The sequence below is a fragment of the Chelonia mydas genome, chromosome 4 (genome assembly GCF_015237465.2).
Source record: "Chelonia mydas isolate rCheMyd1 chromosome 4, rCheMyd1.pri.v2, whole genome shotgun sequence".
Lineage (NCBI taxonomy): Eukaryota > Metazoa > Chordata > Testudines > Cheloniidae > Chelonia > Chelonia mydas.
The window spans coordinates 127150337-127171862 of record NC_057852.1 but is presented as its reverse complement, the minus strand read 5'-3'; the positions used below and the strand labels follow the sequence as shown (position 1 = coordinate 127171862).

Here is a 21526-nt window from a genome sequence, read left to right as displayed (position 1 = left end):
TAATGTGACTTCACAGCTGTCATATGGTGTTAGTTCTCTCAGCCTCTCCCCAGAGGAAAAAGTGGGTGCAGTGGTGTGTGTCTTGTCTTGAGGGGTTCTTTTTTATTTATCTGTTAAAATATACCTGTTGCTATGTGTTTATATGAGAGGAAGCAAGGTCACAGAAATGTGCCTTGCACTGAAATGCAAGGTGGTGAGGTTTGTGATAGCCCTTAATTCCTGGGGGAGTTTATTCCGCAGGCTGGGACCAGACTTCTGTCATAAATATAAAGGGAAGGGTAAACACCTTTAAAATCCCTCCTGGCCAGAGGAAAAATCCTTTCACCTGTAAAGGGTTAAGAAGCTAGGATAACCTCACTGGCACCTGACCAAAATGACCAATGAGGAGACAAGATACTTTCAAAAGCTGGGAGGAGGGAGAAAAACAAAGGGTCTGGTTTGTCTGTGTGATGCTTTTGCCGGGGACAGAACAGGAATGGAGTTTTAGAATTTAGTAAGTAATCTAGCTAGATATGCATTAGATTATGATTTCTTTAAATGGCTGAGAAATTAAGCTGTGCTGAATAGAATGGATATTCCTGTCTGTGTGTCTTTTTGTAACTTAAGATTTTGTCTAGAGGGATTCTCTATGTTTTGAATCTAATTACCCTGTAAGGTATTTACCATCCTGATTTTACAGAGGTGATTCTTTTTTACTTTTTACTTCTATTAAAATCCTTCTTTTCAGAAACGGAATGCTTTTTCATTGTTCTTAAGATCCAAGGGTTTGGGTCTGTGGTCATCTTTGCAAATTGGTGAGGATTTTTACCAGACCTTCCCCAGGAAGTGGGGTGCAAGGGTTGGGAGGATCTGGGGGGGAAAGACATTTCCAAACAACGCTTTCCTAATAAATAAACCCAGATAAACGTTTGGTGGTGGCAGTGGAAGTCCAAGGGAAAAGGGTAAAATAGTTTATACCTTGGGGAAGTTTTAACCTAAGCTGGTAAAAGTAAGCTTAGGAGGTTTTCATGCAGGTCCCCACATCTGTACCCTAGAGTTCAGAGTGGGGAAAGAACCTTGACAACCTTAAAACACACTCAGGACTACTCAAACAGATAGCTCCCTGTTTTAACTGACCACTTTAAAATTTCCCATAGGTCAACATGACTGGTCAACATGACTGGTCTTCTTAAAAGCTACATCTTCTATTTTACCGATTTCTGGAGGTTTCCTGGGAAGTTGCTTCACACAGGATTTGCTGTATTTGTAACACTGAAAGCCACTAGCAGGTGTGACTGAAATTCTATATATTTTGGTGTTTCAGAGAGGACAAAAGTATGCCAAAAATACGTTGTAAAGAGAATGTCAACCTTCTTTGGTGAAAAAGATGGACAGATTATTTCCTGAGAAGTACAGCATGAACATATATCCCTTTGTAAAAGAAGACATAAGGAGGCATGAAACTGTGTTTATATACAGTCTCCCATTTGGATTTTGCACATACTCTGATAAACATAAATTCAGGATCTCCTGGCACTCTTACTTGAGCATGATTTGCTGGAGAGTTTGGAGATGAAACACTGTAAACATTGTGGTGTTGCAGGAAGTGGTGGAACACTTCATGGATTGGAGCTAGACCATGTGCTGAATCAGTTTGTTACTGTTATTAGATATGCGTTTCTCTTCTGTCTGTTACAAGCTAGTTTAACATTTACATTGTTTGCAGGCAATGCTCCCTTTTTCTTTTGGGGAGTAATTAATTCATTAATTTATGAAGCTACATTTGAAAGTACTTATATCAAAATCACTTATGTGGCTTTACATAGTTAAAGTATGATGAATCAGAAAGCAAACTACTTATTTCAGTGAACCTTAGACACCAAATTCCATAGAACTTGGATAATAACAATAATGAGTTGAAAATTGCTGCAATGACAGATAGTGCTCAAAATACACATGAAACTGGTTCTGTACAAATGCCTAAGGTAAATAGATTTTTGACCAGTCTAATCTAGGCTCTTGAAATAACCTGTTCCACCTCCTTGTTATCAGGGGGAGTTTATCAATAAAATTTGCTTTTCTAGTAGCAAGGATTTCAGGTGAAAAGATAAGTAGATATTTAGTGTAAGGGTATGTCCACACTTCCAGAGTTTTTGCGCTGTAAGTTTCACTGGTGATAGGGAACCAGCGAAAGTAAAACGCTGGTTTGTGTACTCACTTAATTCCTCAGGTTTCAGAGTAGCAGCCGTGTTAGTCTGTATCCGCAAAAAGAAAAGGAGGACTTGTGGCACCTTCGAGACTAACCAATTTATTTGAGCATAAGCTTTCGTGAGCTACAGCTCACTTCGTCGGATGCATGCAGTTGAAAATACAGTGGGGAGATTTTATATACACAGAGAACATGGAACAATGGGTGTTACCATACACACTGTAACGAGAGTGATCAGGTAAAGTGAGCTTTTACCAGCAGTGTTTTTCAAACCGTGAGTCGCGACCCACTACTGGATCGTCTTGATCTGGTCAGCACTGCTGACCAGGATGTTAAAAGTCCCGTTGGAGGTGCTGCCCAGCTAAGGCAGGCTAGTGCCTACCTTTCCCGACACCGCGCTGTGCCCTGGAAGCAGCCAGCAGGACGTCCAGCATCTAGGCAGGGGGGCCACGGGGCTTTGCATGCTGCCCCTGCCCCAAGCACTGGCTCTGCACTCCCATTGGCCAGGAACTGGCCAATGGGAACTGGGGGCGGTGGTGCCTGCGGGCAAGAGTTGTGCGAAGCCACTTGCGCACCTCCACCTAGGAGATGGACCTGTTCCTGGCTGCTTCCTGGGCGCAGCACAGTCTGCAGTGCCACAACAGGTGGGAAGCCTGCCTCCGTACCCCGACTGCACCGCTGATTGGGAGCCACCGGAGGTAAGTCCATGCCTCAACCCTGCACCCCAATCCCCTGTCCCAGCCCTGAGCCCCCCACCAAACCTGGAATCCCTTCCTTCATCCCAAACCCCCCATCCCTGGCCTCTCCCCAGAGCCTGCACTCCCAGCCCAGAGCCCTGACCCCCTCCTGCACCCCTGCCCCAGCCCAGAGCCCCCTCCTACACCCTGAACCCCTCATTCCAGCCCCACCCTGCAGCCCTCACCCCCGCACCCCAACCCTCTGCCCCAGCTCCGTTGGGTCATGGGCATCAACAATTTTCTTCAACTGGGTCCCCAGAAAAAGAGTTTGATGCTTCTAGGGTCTTTCGTTCCATAATCTCATAGGAATACTCTGGAAGGCAACGTGCTGCCCTGTACGTGTACAAAACAGCTTTGAGTAAATTCGATTTTTTTTTTTTTTTACAGGGTCGAGGGAGAAAGGAGGAGAGGGCATGCGAATACTCCAATAACGGGCAAGCACCAGAAATGTGGTTTGGATTACTCCCTGCCCTGTCTGGATGCTCATCTGAAGCTCTGCATTTTCCCTCCCACTCCGATCCTCTCTCTCGCATTCCTCTTAGTGCCTTGGGAAAACATCAATAAATGATTCTTCTCTTTCCCATCCGCCACGCCCATTACTGAGGTTCTTGTTGTAATTGAGATTAAATGTGCTGCATTTGGATGCATGGCCTTGTCTATCCAATACTTGTTTCTTGTGATCAAAGGGTCAGAGGGAAGCCTTCCCAGGGTTTGTGGGTTTTCAGTAACTTCTTGAATTGAGGAGGCAGCAGCCTATCGTGCTTTAAGGGCTTGAAGGTGAAGATGAGCCTAAACTTGGTGAAAGAAGAGGAGCCAGTGCAGGGTTTCATGACTGGAAGAATATGATTTTGTTGCGGATTGTGAGACAGGCATGAATTCCAGAGATGCTGAAGCCAAAGAACATAAGAATGGTCATACTGGGCAGACCAATGGTCCATCTAGTCCAGTGTCCTGTCTTCGGACACTGGCCAGTGCCAGACGCTTCAGAGGGGATGAACAGAACAGGGCAATTACTGAGTGATCAATCCCCTGTCATCCAGTCCAACTTCTGGCCGTCGGAGGTTTAGGGATGCCCAGAGTGTGGGGTTGCATCCCTGACCATCTAGGCTACTTGTCATTGATGGACCTATCCCCCATGAACTTATTCAATTCTTTTTTTGAACCCAGTTATACTTTTGGCCTTCATAATGTGCCTTGGCAATGAGTTCCACAAGTTGACCGTGCATTGTGTGAAGAAGGACTTCCTTTTGTTTGTTTTAAACCTGCTGTCTTAATTTCATTGGGTGACCCCTGGTTCTTGTGTTATGTGAAGGGGTAAATAACGCTTCCCTATTCACTTTCTCCACACCAGTCATGATTTTATAGACCTCTAGCATGTCCCTCCTTAGTCATCTCTTTTCTAAGATGAACAGTCCCAGTCTTCTTAATCCCTCCTCATACTGAAGCTGTTCCATACCCCTAATAATTTTTGTTGTCCTTCTCTGTACCTTTTCCAATTCTAATGTATCTTTTTTGAGATGGGGCGACCAGAACTGCACGCAGTATTCAAGGTGTGGGTGTATCATGGATTTGTATAGTGTCAAGATTTTAGTGATGAGCATAGATACAGGTCAGGAAGTCGAAGAGAATGGTGGCAAGGTTACCAGTCCAAGGGATGGGAAATATAAATGCCTTTTAAAAACATTAGGTACCATGTTAGCTCAACAGCAGTAAGCTGCAAAGCCACGTTCTACTGGGAGGTGGCCTTGACATGTCTAATATTCATAGCACAACAGGGTTGCAGTCTAATGGAAGCCTCTAGGTGATACCATAATGATACCAATAAAATCTGAGCTAGCAGAAGCTGTTGGATTGCACTTGGTCTCAAAAAAGGAGAACGGGGTATATGCCATTGCTCTTTATTTTTTCTCTCCTCTAGAAAATAAGCGCTTGTGAAAAGCATTCGCATGGCAGCCTGGTGGTGAGAGAACAGGTACCAAATGGCCAGTAGCTGTGCAAGCTTCCTCCTGCAGCTCCACTAATGTGTATCAACCCTGTAATAGAGGGATCACCGATCTGGTCAATGACTAGCTCAGTCTTCAGGCCCATTCAGTCACACACATCTCCAACAAGAGTAAAGAGATTCCTAGTCTCTAGGGCCTAGATATATTTTAGACTTTTTTTTTTTAAGTGGATTGTTCCAAGGTGGCATTTAAAACCTTGTCAGTTCTTATACAAGAGCCTGGGAGATGACCGTCCCATCTGGGCTGCAAGGAGATGGAGAAGAGCTATTAGATCATCCCATGCAGGCTTAGCTGCTATGATCCTATGAAAAGAAAAGCGAAAGGAACTCCCAGATTTGTTTCGTGACACATTTTTCGAGCAATTTCCCTCACCCCTCTTGTTTTCAAGATTGGCTGAAGGGGAGCAATTCGCCTATTTCTTTACTACTTTATAATGCAACAGGTGTGCCATTTAGTGGGGGCAGGGGTGGGCTCCTGCTTCCCTCCCCTCCCCCCGAGTTTCCGTACAGGAGGCCTGGGCCGGGCACAAGTCTTAGACCCAGGCCGATCTTAATCTACAGCGTAGCCCGTGTGTGGAATGTGAGTTCTGCAGAGGAGGAGTGCTGCTCCCAGCTTGTGCTCCTGGGGCAGGAAGTCAGCATTTTGTTGATAAACAGAGGCAGGGCGATTAAGATAAGATAAAGGGCTGGTAATTAAAATAAGGATCAGGAAGTCATTAGATGAGCCTGTAAAACAGGAATCCCTCTGTGGGCAGTGGGGTGTTGATGACAGAACGCAGGGGACTCAGAAGAAATACAGCCAAGGTTACATTCAGGCTTTGTCTACATTCAGCTTTATGACAGGTTTCAGAGTAACAGCCGTGTTAGTCTGTATTCGTAAAAAGAAAAGGAGTACTTGTGGCACCTTAGAGACTAACCAGTTTATTTGAGCATGAGCTTTCGTGAGCTACAGCTCACTTCATCGGATGCATAGCTTTATGTCAACCTATGTCACTCAGGGCTGTGAATAAACCACTCACTTGAGCGACATAAGTTACACAGACCGAAGCGCTCATGTGCACAGCTTCTCCCACTGCCATAGCTTTTGCCGCTTGTAGAGGTGGTTTCATCTATCTGCTTTGGCAGAGAGTGTCTTCACCAGATGTGCTGCGGCCACGCCCCTGTATCGGTACAGCTGTGCCACTGAAAAGAGGCAAGAAAAGAGGGAGATGTGAGGCGGGTAGGTGAAAAGAAGGGGCCAAAACCCAGGGAAGGGAGGGCAGTGGTACAGAGAAGTTCCCATCTACCTGTGGTGCTTATGTGTGATATCTGAGCGCCTCACAATGTCTAACCTATTTCTCCTCACAGCCCTCCCTGAGGTAGAGCAGTGCTGTTGTCCCCATTGTTCAGATGGGGCACTGAGGCACAGAGAGACTAACAGCCAAATTTTCAAAGGTATTTAGGCACCTAGTGGGATTTTCGAAAGCCCTTAGACGGTTAGGTGCTTTGTAAACCCCACTAGGTTCCCAGCTGCATCTTTGAGTGCCAAAAAAAACTTTGAAACTCTGTCCCTAAGGCACTGGCCTGAGGTCATACAGGAAGTCCATGGGGGAAGTAGAACCCAGATCTCTGAGGGCTAGCTCCCTATCCACTGAACCAGCCTCTCTGTCTGCTACATGCTGCCAAAAAGGGGACTCTGCTAGTTGGGAGCAAAACCAAGAAGGCCAGTTCTCTTGAGACTCCAGTAAACAGTCCAAGGAGGCTGGGAAGGAGGTCATGCTTGACAGCATGAAAAGCAGCACAAAGGTCAGGAAGGATGAAGAAAGAGAGAGAGAATGAGAGTCAGATGAGAGGAGATCACTAAACCCCCACGGGGTGGCAGGTTCTTCCCCATGAGGGGCTGTAGAGCAATGCCTGCTGTGCAATTTTACCTTTTAACTGAAAACTATTTTGTTTTGTCATTTTTTGTTCTGAGTTCCAGAAAAGGAAGGAATGAGAAAGTGTCGTATGACTATCAGATGTGTTTATGCCTCAAATTCTTAGGGTTTCCGCTGTAGTCAGGCCAATTCCAGAACAAAGAACAGAAATTGTCTCCACAGAGTCCATAAAGTTGACAATTATTGTCATGATTTGTATTATTCACTGGGCACCATCTGTGTGCTCAACACTGTTCAGAGTATATCAGAAAATCTAGTCCCTGAGCCAATGTGTATAAAATGTGTAGCCCTGGATAAGATGGCTCAGACATTTAAGTATGAAGCGTATTGTTCATGAGCAAATGTTAATATCTGTGAGTGGAGACACGGACAGCTATAGAAGTTTTACCTGACTACGCACTGGAAGATTTGACCCCCCAACTTTCTTTCAAGAGGAAGAGCTGCCCAGAGCTCCTGTGCCTGTTTGTTTTCCTTTCCTGTCTTCAGTGGCCCTGAGATACATCAGAAGTCTCAATTTTTTTCTCAATTTTCACATGTGGAGTTTTTTTGGTGTTTGGTTTTAAATATTCTTCTGTGAGAACTGCAACTCAATCACTGTAGTATTGTGTTTAACAGCCTTCTGAGTCTCATGATAATTGGTTTTCTTAAGGCCCCAGCTCCTGGAGTCAAGTGGATATGTGATGATTTCAGCCTTTATTCTTAAAGAAAAAATAAGTTCCTAGCCCTCATGGCTGTGGGGAAAGCTTCAAAATGTGCCCCCAGTGCACCCTAAAGGCTCAAAAAGCAGCAGGCAAATAAAACTAACACAAATCTATTATTTTTAAATAATCTCAGGATTTTTAAGCAAATTTCTTTTTTGATGAGCCTGATTCATTATTTTTGAACATTTGGGGTAGGCAACATTGTGAAAGTGACTTGAAAGCGTCAGTTTCACTCCTGTTTAAAGTCAGTTTCTAGTCTATTGTTTGTAGTGATGTAACACCCATAGAGCCCCAGGCAGGTGCAGTATAAACTCATGGGACCTTGCCTTAGCAGGATGTTTCCAAAAGTTAATGATCTAGTCCAAGCTTGTTGACTGCAAAAAGTAAGTAGCCTAAATGATAGAAAGTAATCTAGATTTGTTTTGGGGGGCAATTGTTGTATTCAAGAGTTAGTAACAAAATAAGAATATACTTTAAAATTTTAAACCTAACCAATGTCCTTTAAGAAGTGACTTGTCAAAAGATGTCAGAACATGTTAGTATTGGAGCTGAGTGGGTCTAATATTTATTTAATTTTCTTTCTTTATATAGGAATTAGATCCAGTGCTCCTGACAGATAATTTCTAAGTTATCTTAAAAAAAAAACCCCAACACCTAGAGTTTTCAGGTGCCTAAGTAGCCCCTGGAATCATTGTTAAAGTTGCCCCCCATGAAAATCTGAAATGGCGCCCCTGTTCAAATTTCCTGGGCTGTAATGGAGATAAATCTGCTATATTACAGGACTGAAGACTCAATGCCTCATTTCAAAGCTCAGGGCTGTTATGTTTCTTGCAGTCCTGTCAAAGTGGAGAGTGTCAAGTGGTTCAGAGAACAAATTCCAAGTAGAACTCTGGAGAGTTAAGGCTCTTTAACTGGGCAAACCATGTTTTCCTCCTAACTGAGCCTCAGGCAAAGTAAAGGCATGTAATTCACAATTACGGGATTTAATGGTAATTGAAAGTGAATGCAGAGCACCACCTACTGCCTGACCTGAATACTGCTAAGAATTTTGTAACATGGGCGCAATATCTTCTTATACTGTCACTCACAATGTTAGTGAAGTAGGGCTGAGAAAAAGGAAATATGCTACAGATCAGGGGTTCAAAAACTAGCTCAACAAATCCTTTTCTTACTCTTGCAGAATAGGCATGTGGCTATTACCTGCCACTTTGGCCACTGTCCTACTAGAAATTAGTCCTGAAAAGCTCTGTGAATCAACTGTTTGCACTGGTGTGAAGCCCAAAGTAGTGACAATGCAGCCCCAAGACTGACAGTGTATAGAATTAGTTCTAGCCCCATGCAGTACTCGGCAACCAACTCTTAACAGGAAAAACAAGGACAGGACCCAGGTTTGTAAATAACTTTCCATAGTCCAGGTCTTGCACTTACCAACATGGGCCAAAGCATTTTTTTTTATCATGCTAGGGCCTTGCTTCATCTGTGTGAGTGAATATGGCTCACCGGCTGGCTCTGATTCCATCCTCCAGGGTCCACTCTCAGGTTAACACAACCTTTGTAATCAATACTGGAAAAAAGGGCAAAGAATCTTCTAAATGCTCTTGTAAAAGAAGCCATGCCTAGGTAGTTCAGTGCTCTGTGCTTGGGGATTCAGCCTCACAGCTGCCTTTATTAATAGTCAAGCTTATTAGTAACTAAGATTTCAATAGTGCCTTTCATCAACAGATATCAAAGTTTTCAACACGCTTCTGAAAGTTAGTTAGACAAAGGCTAAGATTTCCAAAAGCAAATAGTAATTTTGGGGGCCCCACTTCAGACACCTTAAAGGGGGTTGGTATTTAGAAAGTGCTGAATATCCACCCTCTGAAAATCAGCCACCTTCAAGGTGTCTCAAGTTGGGTGTCCAAAAATCACTAGTTACTTTGGAAATGTTGGTCAAGAATCACTTCCCCCACCACTGACATGCAGCCTCCTCGGGGGTGGAAGACAAGACAAAGATAAAGCTGCTGAACAGAGGTTCTCAGATCTTTTTAGTGTGGCCCATCTTTAATTGGCAGCGTGGCTTGTGGACCCCTCCCTCATTTGTCATCAAACATGACACCTCCCTCCATCCCATGGGGTTCATCTACCTTCTCTGTGGCAACTGCTTACATGGAGAAGAGACACTAGGAAAGTATTTAATGTAGCATCTGGAAATGAAGAGGTGAACACTAGTACCCTTTGACCAGTCCGCTCTGCACAGCCAACATGCTTGTGTTACCCAGACAATAAATAGTCAATGGGCCACGCTATGGGAACCACTAAACTAGAAAATGTCCTTTAGGGACTAATCCTACACTGACTAGAAGATTGCCTGCATACTCCTATCAAGTCTTTTGCCATCTCCAATTTCTGGGAGGGCAGCAGTTTAGGATGGGATGTGCAGAGGATACTGTATCCAAGGGCCAGCAGGTTAGTGAGAGGTTTGCCACTATATCCCTGAAAACAGCAGACGCACGCTTGCTTCTCCACATCTCCCACCAGCATCATGGTCCTTCATCCCATGCCATTCCTCCTGCAGGGAACTCCCAACCCAAGTTCCTCAGTAAAGCAACTACAATGTTGTTCAAACCCCACATCTGCTGATAAGTTGCCAGTCATTAATGGGTAGGCAGGTGGCTGGTAGAAATTACTAACACCTAGTTTATTTAGACTTTAAAAAAAACAAAACCTTTTGATGTGAGCAGTGCCCATTGTCCCTTAGCTAGGATGTTTTCCTGTCATGGCTACCCCCTTCCTGGCAGTAGTCCCTTTCACACGCTTGAGTCTGGTCTGTAACCTCTCTGGGCCAGGGACTGTCTTTTTATTTTGGAAGTTTTAACAGGTTTACAAATCATTGCCATGTCAATATCAGAGCCAAAATGATAGGCAGTGAGCTTGTGTGAGCGAGAATGTAATAATCAGATCTCGCTAGGTCACAGTTTAAAAGAGTGAGCCTCTTTCCACTATCCGGGGCGTGTTGTTTCTGGTCATTTTATTAACCTGAGTGCAACTTGTGATTACACATTGAGTAAACTGGGCATTTCTACCAAATGTTACTATTTAAAAAAATTGACACGTGTAGTGGGGTTTTTTTTGCAGGTGAATGGACTTTGTCTGATTACTGAATAAATGTTAACCAAATATCTAAGTAGCTATTTGTTCTCTGGGGCTGCCTTTTAATGTGTATTTGTACAGCTCCTAGCACAATAGGGGCTGTAATCCTGATTGGGGTGCCTAGATGAAACTACGAATGAAACCATAGTGTCTATTATAAGCATGCTGTAATACTGGCTAGATCTGAATACTTGTAGTGTGGAAAATAAGCCAGACTTTGCCAATTCATCCTGTGTGAGCTATCAGGCAGACCGATACCTGAAACCCTGATGCACAGAGATGTGATCTGAGCACAGGATCATCATTGCCTTTTCCCCAGATGGCACCCCCCCCCACATCACTTTCCAGTGTACTGTGCCTATTACATTCAATGCCTATGCTTAGAAAACAAAATCCTCAGCCTGCGTCCTTGCATGTAGCTGTACGAGGAGACTGCATAGGCACTGACTCTGGAAAAAATAGTGGATGGTCAGCACCTACTGGCAGCCCCGTGGATCAGCTCCTTCCCTTCCCCCAGTGCATCCCACCTGCCAGCAGCCTCACTGATCAGCTCCTACCCCTCCCTCCCAGTGCCTCCCACCCACTGCAATCAGCTGTTCAGCAGTGTGCAGGAGATGCTGGGAGGGGGAGGGAGAGGAGCCAGGGCAGGAAGAGGCAGTGTAGAGGCGTAATGGGGCGGGGTTAGGAAGAAATGGGCAGAGGTGGGGGCTTGGGGGAAGGGGTGGAGTGGGGGTAGGGCCTGGGGCGGAGGCAGGGTTGAGCACCCCCGGGAACTGGGGAAGTTGGTACCTTTGGGAGACAGGATTCCTGGGTTCTATCCCTGGCTCTGGGAAGGGAGTGAGGGTTTGGGAGTCATGATTCCTGAGTTCTGTCCCAGCTCTGGAAGGAGAGGAGGTTCTGGGAGCCAGGTAAGAGATGATTGTCCCCATAGTTAAACTCCCAAGAGAAGTGAGGGATTCTCCATCTCTTGATGTCTTCAAACTGAGACTGGATTCCTTTCTGGTCTAGTCCAGCACAAATCACTAGGTTTGGTTCAGGGGGAACTGGGTGAAATTCTCTGGCCTGTGGTATGCAGAAAGTCAGACTACATGGTTTATTGGTCCCCTCTAGCCTTAAACTCCATGAAGCGCCCATATCTGGGCGCACAGTTAGGTAGCTAGTTGGTGTTTTGTCTGACAATGTACATGCAGGCACATTGTCGACACGTAACAAATACAGTAATTTGCTGTGATTATACAAGGAGTCAGGGTAAAAGTGCACACCCAGACAGCTGGATGCATATACAGCTATGGCATTTCCACATACAAATTAGGCTCACAAGCACATTTACCTCCTTTCACACACACAGCTGCACATGTATAGCTAGGAAGATCAGTCCCTTCATGTTCTTCATTTAACTTCTTGTTCAGTTTGGACTTTGTTTTATTATTTTTGCCAACTAGATGACTCGGTTAGCAACAAGGATCAGTAGTAGAGCCCAGCAATCAAAAAGCAGGAGAGGTAATGCACTCCAGCTGAAGCCCCACCATTGCTGAGTAGAATGGGATAGTTACCTCCAGTGTCTTACATATGGCAGTCCTCCTAATACATCCCAGAATATTAGTCTTTTTTTGCAACTGCATTGCATTGTTGACTCATATTCCATTTGTGATCCACTATAACCCCCGATCCTTTTCAGCATTCTCCTAGCCAGTTATTCCCCCATTTTGTAGTTGTACATTTGATTTTTTTTCCTAAGTGTAACACTTTGCATTTGTCTTCATTGAATTTCTTCTTGTTGATTTCAGACCAATTCTCCAATTTGTTAAGGTCACTTTGAATTCTAACTCTGTCTTCCAAAGTGCTAGTGACCTCTCCAAACTTGGTGTCATCTGTAAATTTTATAAGCATACTCTCCACTCCATTATCCAAGTCATTAATGAAAATATTGAATAGATTAAAAACTGAAATCTAACCAGCATCATTGCATGTTTTGAGATGAACAATCTGAGCCTGTTCATGTGTTAAAAAGAGATCCCAGGAGCTAAGGGTCTCTTGTTCTCTCCCTGATACCTTTGCTCCAACATACTGTGACATTCCCCAAAGTACAACCTGGACTGCTGAACAGCTGTATTCCCTCAATTCTCCAGACTGGGGTGCCCTTTAAACTGCTTTGCTGTGAAAGCAACCACTCCTTGTCTTGCTCACACACATGTAGCATGTAAATTACTCCTGGCTGAGCTTTACTCTGAGGTTCTACTGTAACCACCCTGTAATTTACTCTCTTCTGGGAGCTCAAAAGTGAAGTAAAGGATTGATGGGCCATGGAAATGGAACTACGCTTCCATCCCTAGAAGTGGCCTCTCCAACACAGGCGCACATTGGTGGGGCGGAGATGTTGGAAGCTTGCAATGGCACTGCTCATGATAAAGAAACCAGACGCCAGCCCCAAGGCCTGCCAAGCCATCCCCTTCATCAGTCCTAAATTTTCCATTAGAAAAGCAATCAACCACCACAACCGTAAAGGCCCCCTGCCCCCATATTCTTAGGGACCTCATCCTTTTTCCATGTACTCATTTGCCAGTAGCTGGTCCCTTATGCCGAATGCCCCTGGCTGGCTTTTTTGAAATCTGTGCACCTCAGTGAGTTTTTATGGTATTTGGAGACAGCTATGACAGCTGCCACTTACGTAGTTTACAGTGTGTGTTCTCAGGGCTTTACTGCTAGGCTGGTGCCACGATCCCTGCCAAGCCTGTGTGAGCGGTTAATCAGCACTCCCAGAACTAGGCTAGAAGGCCCAACTAATTGAAATCAGTGGAAATTAGGAGACTGAATACCTTGGTGGACCTGGGCTGAAGAATTTGGGCTGGATCCTGCAATCTGTTTCTTGTGAGAATCATCCTTTCTTCAATCCCATTCAGCTCAATTAGGGTTGCAGGATGAGGCCTAGAGTTTGTCCTAGTCCCTCTTTACAGTTCTATGCCTCATGGGGGAAGGAGCTGGGTTGTGACCTGAGACCCTTAGATGGCAGATGCAGTGGGATTGCAAAGAATTATTAGGAACCAGTAAAGCCAAAGTCAAACAGCCTTAGAGCTGATCAGGAAAATGCCACTCAACTAGCAAAGCAGGAGCTTTTAGAGCTTGATTTACTACCTTTATCCAATCGCAACTAATTCCCAAATCATTAATCCTTCCTGAGGCTCAGATTGATTTCTTCCTCTCTAGATAAGCTTATGTGACAGTCACCCTCTTAAACTGACACACCAGGAATTGAACCCAGGATCTGCACAGCAAAATGCATGAGCTGCTACACTTGAGCTAAAGAGCCATAACACACCTGTCCTGTGTGGATTGGCACATGGGGGGACCTGTGGCACACACTGACCAGTGGTTACACTAAATCTTGGCATAACTAGCTCTCTCTGGTTCAAGCCTGCATGCCTTACTCTACGTGCAGACAGTGGGCGTTTGGGCTGAGCAGACTGCAGGCTTTGCCCAATAGCTCAATAGAAGCAGGCCCAGGCCCCAGTTTCACCGCACAGTTGAATTCACCCATGTGTCTTCCTTTAGGAAGGAGCCTTTTCTTGCTTGTTCAATCACAGGGACCTGTGGGCGCATGGCGTGAGATGACCTCTGCTCTCTATGGCCCCGATCCTGCAAGTGGGCTCCTGCACCAACATGGAGCCCTACTGAAATCACTGGGTTTACAGCATCAGGGAAGTGGGGAGTAGGGGCTGATTCACATATTGTTCAGCAGACAGTGCCTCCCAATAGCAGTCAGCTCTCCTGGCCAGGGAGTAGACGGCCATTCCCCACAGAGAAAAGAGATTTGTTTAAAAAGAAAAGTCACAGACAGGTTTGCTCTGGACGTCCATCAGGGCTTGGATTATGGAGGATACAAGCTCTTCTTCCTGGTCCTCAAAAGAGTGCTATAACTAAAAATCTGTAATAAATTTGATACTGCCGCAGCAGACAACACCAAAGCAGCCCTTCCCCCCAGAAATCTCCTTTCTAATGACTTCATGCACTTTACTAACCCACCCCAGGGCAGGGCTATGCTTTGAAGGATTTTATTCCCAGCATGCTTTTCTGGGGCTGTCCCTTTAACTTTGGTAGAGTCAAGCAGGGCTGGCCCTTTAGCAGTGGTTTGGGGCTGTATTTGCCTCTCTTCGAGCTGGTAAGTACCTGTTGTGTTTTTCCTTTTTATCATTATCATCAGGGAGCTCCTATGTTCTCATAGAAGTTGGTTATGTAGCTATGGGGAGAGGCCAAAAAGGAAAGGGAGTTCCCCAAACTGAAAACTCTTACCAAGCTGTTAGAATCCATATTGGGTTTACAGCCTTTGTTTCTATGTGTCTGCCGGGAAATAGGGGACAGGGCTGAGCAATGGATGTGCGGCGTTGAAGGTGTCCTACCCAGGTGTCTATCCTAGATAGCCTGAATCCGATGTGTGTCACAATACTGGGAAGACAGCTCAGCGCAGGCTATACAAGGCTGGCACAGAGCCGGGGTACGGACTCCGGTTGCTAGGCCACACTGTGCTGTCTTGGATTCCAGTTAGCTTGGGCAGGCTAGCACCTACCCTGCTTTTGCTGTGTAAACGTATCCTAAGGCTCAGGTAGGAATGGGCTTGCTCTGGATCTAAGATGCAACCTACAATGATTTTAGTTCAGATAAAGGAAAACAACAGTAAAGTCTCCATGGGGGGGAAGGGCGTGTGTGTGTGGGGGGGATCACAGGCTGCAGCAGAGCTGAGAACCATTTGGCTGTACACAAGCAGAGTCCTTAGGAGTGTAAAGGCGCAGGACACAAGCAAGGGCTTCGCAGCTAGGTAGCTACACTCATCTCAGTACTGTTGCTATTGTTCTTAAATTGCCATTTTTATCAGGGGAGGACACTGTGTTCCAGGGGTATGGGCACAACCCGCCTTTAGTGTAGGGTCCTTAATGGACCCCAGCAGCAAAAAAGGGCCAGATTTCAGTTGAAAATCTGACCCCAGATATTTTTAAGCAGAAGTACTGGGTGCTGGGGTAATGGAAGAATGAGGGGTGGGGGCTTTAGGAAAGAGCAGTGCTTGGCTGTAATCTGCAAACTCAGCAGAACCAAAGGAGGGCGAAGAGTTAGAAACACAATTTCTGCTGCAGATGATGGAAACCTATACTCAGCACTTCCACTGATTTTTTTTCTCCCCTCCTGTGAAACTTGGTGAAGCAGGCTCGAGGAGAAGTGTGAAATAGTCCCTGACATTGTAGAACATTTCCCACTAAATCCTGCCTGTACGGCCCATTGTCCTTTCTCAGAGGGAGTTTAGCTGACTCTGCCTCCTGCAGCAGCTGAGGCTGGGTGCTTTGAAGCTCAGAACATGTCAGACAGAGGAGCTCTTCTGGTGTGTCTGTATTTTTCAGTAGACGCAAGTACATCAAGTTGCTACTACAAAGCGCTGCTGTTTTCTGAAGGACTAACACAGGCAACTGCAAACCAATGTACTGTGATTTCTGAGCTGGGGTAAATCGATGTAGCTCCACTGAAGTCAAGGGAGCTTCACTGATTTACATCAGATGAGGAACCGGCCCCGCTGCATCTTTGGCAAGCCTACCTTTTGTATCTATTACTGTCAGTGCTGCTGGGCCAGATGTCCCTGAAAAATTATTTTACTGAATGTGTTTAAAGTACCTCCTCCACTTCTTCCTCCTCCAACAATTCCTGAGTTTTCTGTATTATTTTAACATGTAATTGTTTAGGGGGAAGGAAGGCAAAGATCAGTGGTTAGGGTACTAAACACTGGGCCATCAGGCGGCCAGTTGGATTCTTTGTCCCAGCTACTCAAATATACAGCACAAGGTTTAATTAATTAGTGTAGATAATGTGCTTTGCTTTCATGAACAGAATTTTCTGTGTGAGAGATATTGTATTGATTATCATTATTTGTATTACAGTAGCATCTAACGGCCCCAGCTGAAATCTGCTCCCCATTGTGCTAGGAGCTGTACGTAGTATTTTGAATATTTCTGAAATAGGCCTGTATCAAAACCTCTGATCCGAACTGCATCCGTATCCAAATTATCCTTATCTTTATTACGGGCCAAAATTCTGGATCCCAAACACCCCTTGAACTCTGAAGAGTTTGTGATCCAGGAGCTGGAGCAAGCCCTTTTTATGAGGCCTTTGAGTGGAAATATAGGGTCTGGTCCCATATTTTCAGTGACAGTTTGCATGCTAAGTTAATGATCATTATAAATCTGCATAGGGGTCAGGAAGGAAATACTTCCCCCGTCCCTCCCCCAGCCCCTGTGCACAGCACTGCAAATACAGCAAGTTGCAACAATAAGGTTTGCATCTTCTGTTGTAGCATTGGCCATCTGGCACCTCTGTTCAGGATGCTGGTCTTGATGGATCAATCTGACCTAGTCTAGCAAATGCAACTGCCTGTCCCTGGATTAATGCACCATTGCTATATTGCCTTGTCATCATTAGCTAGACCAAGCCTGTGATGCTAAATTATACCATGACAACTGCACTTTTCATTAGAAAAAATATAATTTCAATTGTATATGATACTAACAATGACTTGTATATAGGGCATTCTGTTTGCAGAGGGAGGTAGATGGACAGAAGGCGGGACTGGTTTCTGGACTTTCATGTCTGATTAGAGCCAAGATAAATGAATGCCTCACAGAGGTGCCCTGCACAGGCCTAACTCATTTCCCCCAGCTCCAGTTAACAGGGTTCTTTATATCAGTCGCAATCTCACATTTGTTCCTGATAATACAAGCTTGTCACCTGCCGGTCTCTGGAGACCAATCTTGCTCCCATTGGAGCTGATGGTTGTTTTTTGCAATTGACTTCAATAGGAACAGAAGCAGGCCCATGTTAGTCTTAATCTTGCAGGTGCCTATAATTAAAAAGGTGCTTTTCATCTGTATGTTAGTTAGCTCCTTAAATATGTCGATGCCAGGTGTCCGAGCTTTGTGATGATTTATGTTTCCATTTGGTTGCACCACCCTCATCTTTAATCCTCTGTGTGTATCTTTATCAGATCTCTCTCTTTCTAAGCTCTCTGCAGCTTTTGTTCCTGGCAAAGAGCCTGATCCACCTGGGAAGTGCTAGGTACCTTGCAGCGTTGGATCCAAAGTGACATTGCTTGTTTATCTCCTTCCCTGCTACCAAGCTGATTCCTGAGCACATGCAGCCCAGGCAGGGATAAAGACTCCAGGGGAAGAAGCCTGTTTAACTCTATGTGAAAAGGTCAATTGTGAACAGTCTGGATTACCTCCCCAACCCCCCTATACACCCACACCCACATTCCAAAACTAGATTCCAAGGGCTGGAATGTTACTGTCATTTCTCCGGTGACCCACAAAAGACAGTGCTGCCATAAACTGAGCACACCTGGTAGCCTAGAAACCACCCAGTGTCCCCATGAAGAGATTCTTATGTTCAGCCTAGCAGCTGGCAATAGTCAACATGCAGCGCTCCAAATGAAATGCATTCCTCTCTGAGGCTTTAGAGTCTTCCACAAAGACATTTCCCAGTGTCACAGTGCTATGGAAAGGGTGAGCCAAGAACAGAACATTTCTCACCCAGCCATTGCAGAAAAGCTGCTGCAAAATACTGGGCAGAAGAATGCACCTGGAGTTATTTTTTATTCTGGCTCTGACTTTTCTCTCTGTCATACACTAGAATGTAGGACTTACCAAACTGGGTCAGAAATGAGGTCCATCTAGTCCAGTAGCTTGTGTCCGACACTGGCTAGCAGCAGCTGCTTCAGTGAAAGGTTCAAGAACTCTGCCGTAGCTGCCCCTCACATTGTAGTTACTAAGTGAGTCCAACCACCATTGCTTGGTGTCAGGATTCAAAATGCAACATACTAGATGTGGAAGTCACACCTCACTGTGTTTGGTTTGGTTAGCTCAGGTTCCTTCTGGATGTCCTGAAAGGTATGAAAAATCTGGTTTAAGGTGTGCATTCTTTAAGGTCAGTGATTGTAAATCAGGCTAACTGTCACCCAGGCAGCACCCATTGCAGGTGGGTTTAGTGTAATGTTTCTGTATGTGCTTTTGTATAAACAGCAGCGATCTGGTTTATTGATCAGACGAACGGTGGTCTGTAGATTCTTTTTAAAAAAATAAACAACCCAAACAGACAGCAAGTCCAGATCGATGGGGCTGTGTTGAAAGTGCACCATGGCCCAGGGTAGTGGCACCATTTGCTATGCAAGAGACCATAGATAGGTTCTTGGATATGGTTCTCTAGTTGGCAGGTGACTGAATGTTTTCTTCCCCAATCTTTAGTCATTAGAGATTGGCTTAAGTCCTGAAGCATGAGGTTTAATGTCCTTCCAAAATTTGTCCTCATTAATTACGATAACGATATGCTTGAGAGAGCGAGCCATGTGTTTATTTGCATTGCGGTAGTGCCTGGATGCTTTATTCAGGGATCAGGACCCTATTGTGCTGGGCTCTGGGTGCACACACACACACATACAAACCGAAAAGGTATCTCCTGCCCTAACGACTTTACCAACTGAGTCTATAGCTACGTTAGCACTTTTGTTGATAAAACTTTTGTCTGTCAGGGGTGTGAAAAAAACCACCCCCCTGAGCAATATAAGTTTCACTGCCAGAAGCGCCGGTGTGGACAGTTCTGTCTCCCACTGACGTAGCTACCACCACTCGTTGGGGTGGTTTAATTATGCCGATGGGAGAGCTTTCTCCTGCCGGCTCAGAGTGGTTACGTGGGAGAGCTTACAGCGGTGCAGTTGTACTGCAGATGTAGCAGAAGAGTGAGTGGGTCTCCAGGTGGTAACCCCAGACAGACTGGTGGTGCACAAGGCAACCCTTGAATGATTGTAATGGTGTTAGCAGCAGCAGTCATGGACATTTTAGATTGATTGAATGAATTTTAGATTTGAGAACTCCAGTCTTGGTTTTATAGGGCAGTATCAGCTAGTGCTTTTGTAAGCACTTTAGTTAAGGGAAAGGGGACAGAGAACCTGACCTACGGTATTTTTGATTTCACTGAAAAACCCATATGTTTAAATTACAGCAGTGAACTTTCTCAGGGCCGAGTTTCACTTTAGCTTGAGGAATCCAGGGTTGTTTTTTGTTTTTGTTTAGATCGTCTCGTCTAGCAGTGAACAGGGAATCGTTTGTTGGGATCAGGTAGGTGTGTCCCCTACTCACTTGGTATGTGCCTACTCACTTGTTTGGGGTTAAAGAACATCCTGCCTTCCCTTTTATTGTCTTCTATGTTGTATTTGCTATGTAGCCAAGGTCACCAGGTAGATCTTCAGTGCCACTATCACTGTGGGGAGGCTGAGCATGCTGGGAAAAAGATGAGGTTTTAAAGCATGTTAGAAAGTTTGCGCCTGCTTTTCAAAGCATTTTGAATGGGACATTAAAAAAGGCAAGAAATAAAGCCATAAACCCCTGATGAGCCTCATTTACAGCTGGCTCCATCTTTCCACTGGCCCCCAATGATTAAGAGACATGAATTGATGATGATGATAGGAAAAGCATTTGAAGCAGGTTATTTTAAAGAGAGAATTTGGGGGAAACCTCAAACTCCCTAGTAGTTAATAAGAGATTCAAAGTTTTGCATAGAGGCTCCATCCTATAAAAGTTCCTTGGACAGGTTGTGGGATTTCTTTCCCATGGGCAGTGGGAGACCTTTTTCCCTTTTCTGTTTGCTGCTGTTGCTAGCATCCACTGAGTGAGTGTTTCTTTTCCTTCAGACTTGGACGTACCTTTCATTGTTCAACGCCCAAATCTGCGGCCTTTAGAATATGAGATGATGGACCCAAAATAAGGGACTTGCCAAAACAAACAATAGTGATGAAAGAGTAAAATGTTGCGAGTTTCTTTTCTTTAACAAATACAATGTGTTCCTTGATCTCTGTTTATAAACTTTCTGGTCTCCGCTACACCAGTATAAATAGATTCATGATTCCTGATGTCAGTAATTTCCTTTTTGAAATGAAGTGACCAGTATTGCACAGGGTATCCTGGATGTCCCATTGATTTAAACAATGGCACTATAATATTTTCTGGATTGTTTTTCATCTCATTCCTTATACATCCTAACATTTGGTTTGCTTTTTCACACAATGTGTAGTTAGACTGTGGAACTCATTGCCACGGGATATCATTGAGGCCAGAAATTTAGCAGGAGTCAAAGGAAGATCACCCATTTCTATGGATAACAAGACCATCCTGATTTATAATAGTTAGTTAACAAAAGTTTTGGAAAGGAGATAAAACGTCATGCTTCCCTAATCATTAAGGATTAGGATGAGACCTTTTTTTGGGGGGGGGGGCACGGGGGGCAGATTATCCCTTGACTGCTACTGTGGGGTTCTTGCGCCCTCCTCTGAGATAACTGGTAGTGACCAGGTGAGACAGGATACTAAACTTGGTGGACCTCAGGTCTGATCCAGGCTGGCAGCTCCTATATTCCTAATTTACAGGGCTAACCAGGTTGGTAGCTAACAATATGAAATGTGTACAGAGACCAGCTGGTCCATTGCTCATTAATAGATTAAGTATCATTATCTGTCAGTGAAGAGTGACCATTGCACACATTCCAGTGGCTATCTGATATGGGGTAGTTAAGAATCAGCAGCAGCAGGTTTGTGGGGGATGGATTTAATGGTGAGGCAGGTTCTCAGACAGGTGTTCTGTAGCAGTGAAGGTGTTAGGAGCCATGTTTTAGAGCTGGAGAAAATGAGGTACAGAGAGGTTAAGTGAATTTCCCCAGGTCACACAGATAGAGCTGGAATAGCACTCAAGGAGTTCCTGACTGCCAGCCCTGTGACCAGGCCACAGAGCCCCTCTTACTGCAGTTCTCTGGAGTGGTCTATGGGCCATTCCCGA

At 44.9% G+C, this 21526-nt stretch overlaps 1 long non-coding RNA gene across 1 annotated transcript; it reads left to right on the top strand.

Annotated features, from left to right (window-relative positions):
• Positions 1–14395: 14395 nt before the first annotated feature.
• On the top strand, positions 14396–20489 carry LOC122465377. The gene is made up of 3 exons (XR_006290177.1): positions 14396–14832; positions 19772–19816; positions 20389–20489. It is a non-coding gene; the product is annotated as an uncharacterized LOC122465377 (long non-coding RNA).
• Positions 20490–21526: the final 1037 nt, after the last annotated feature.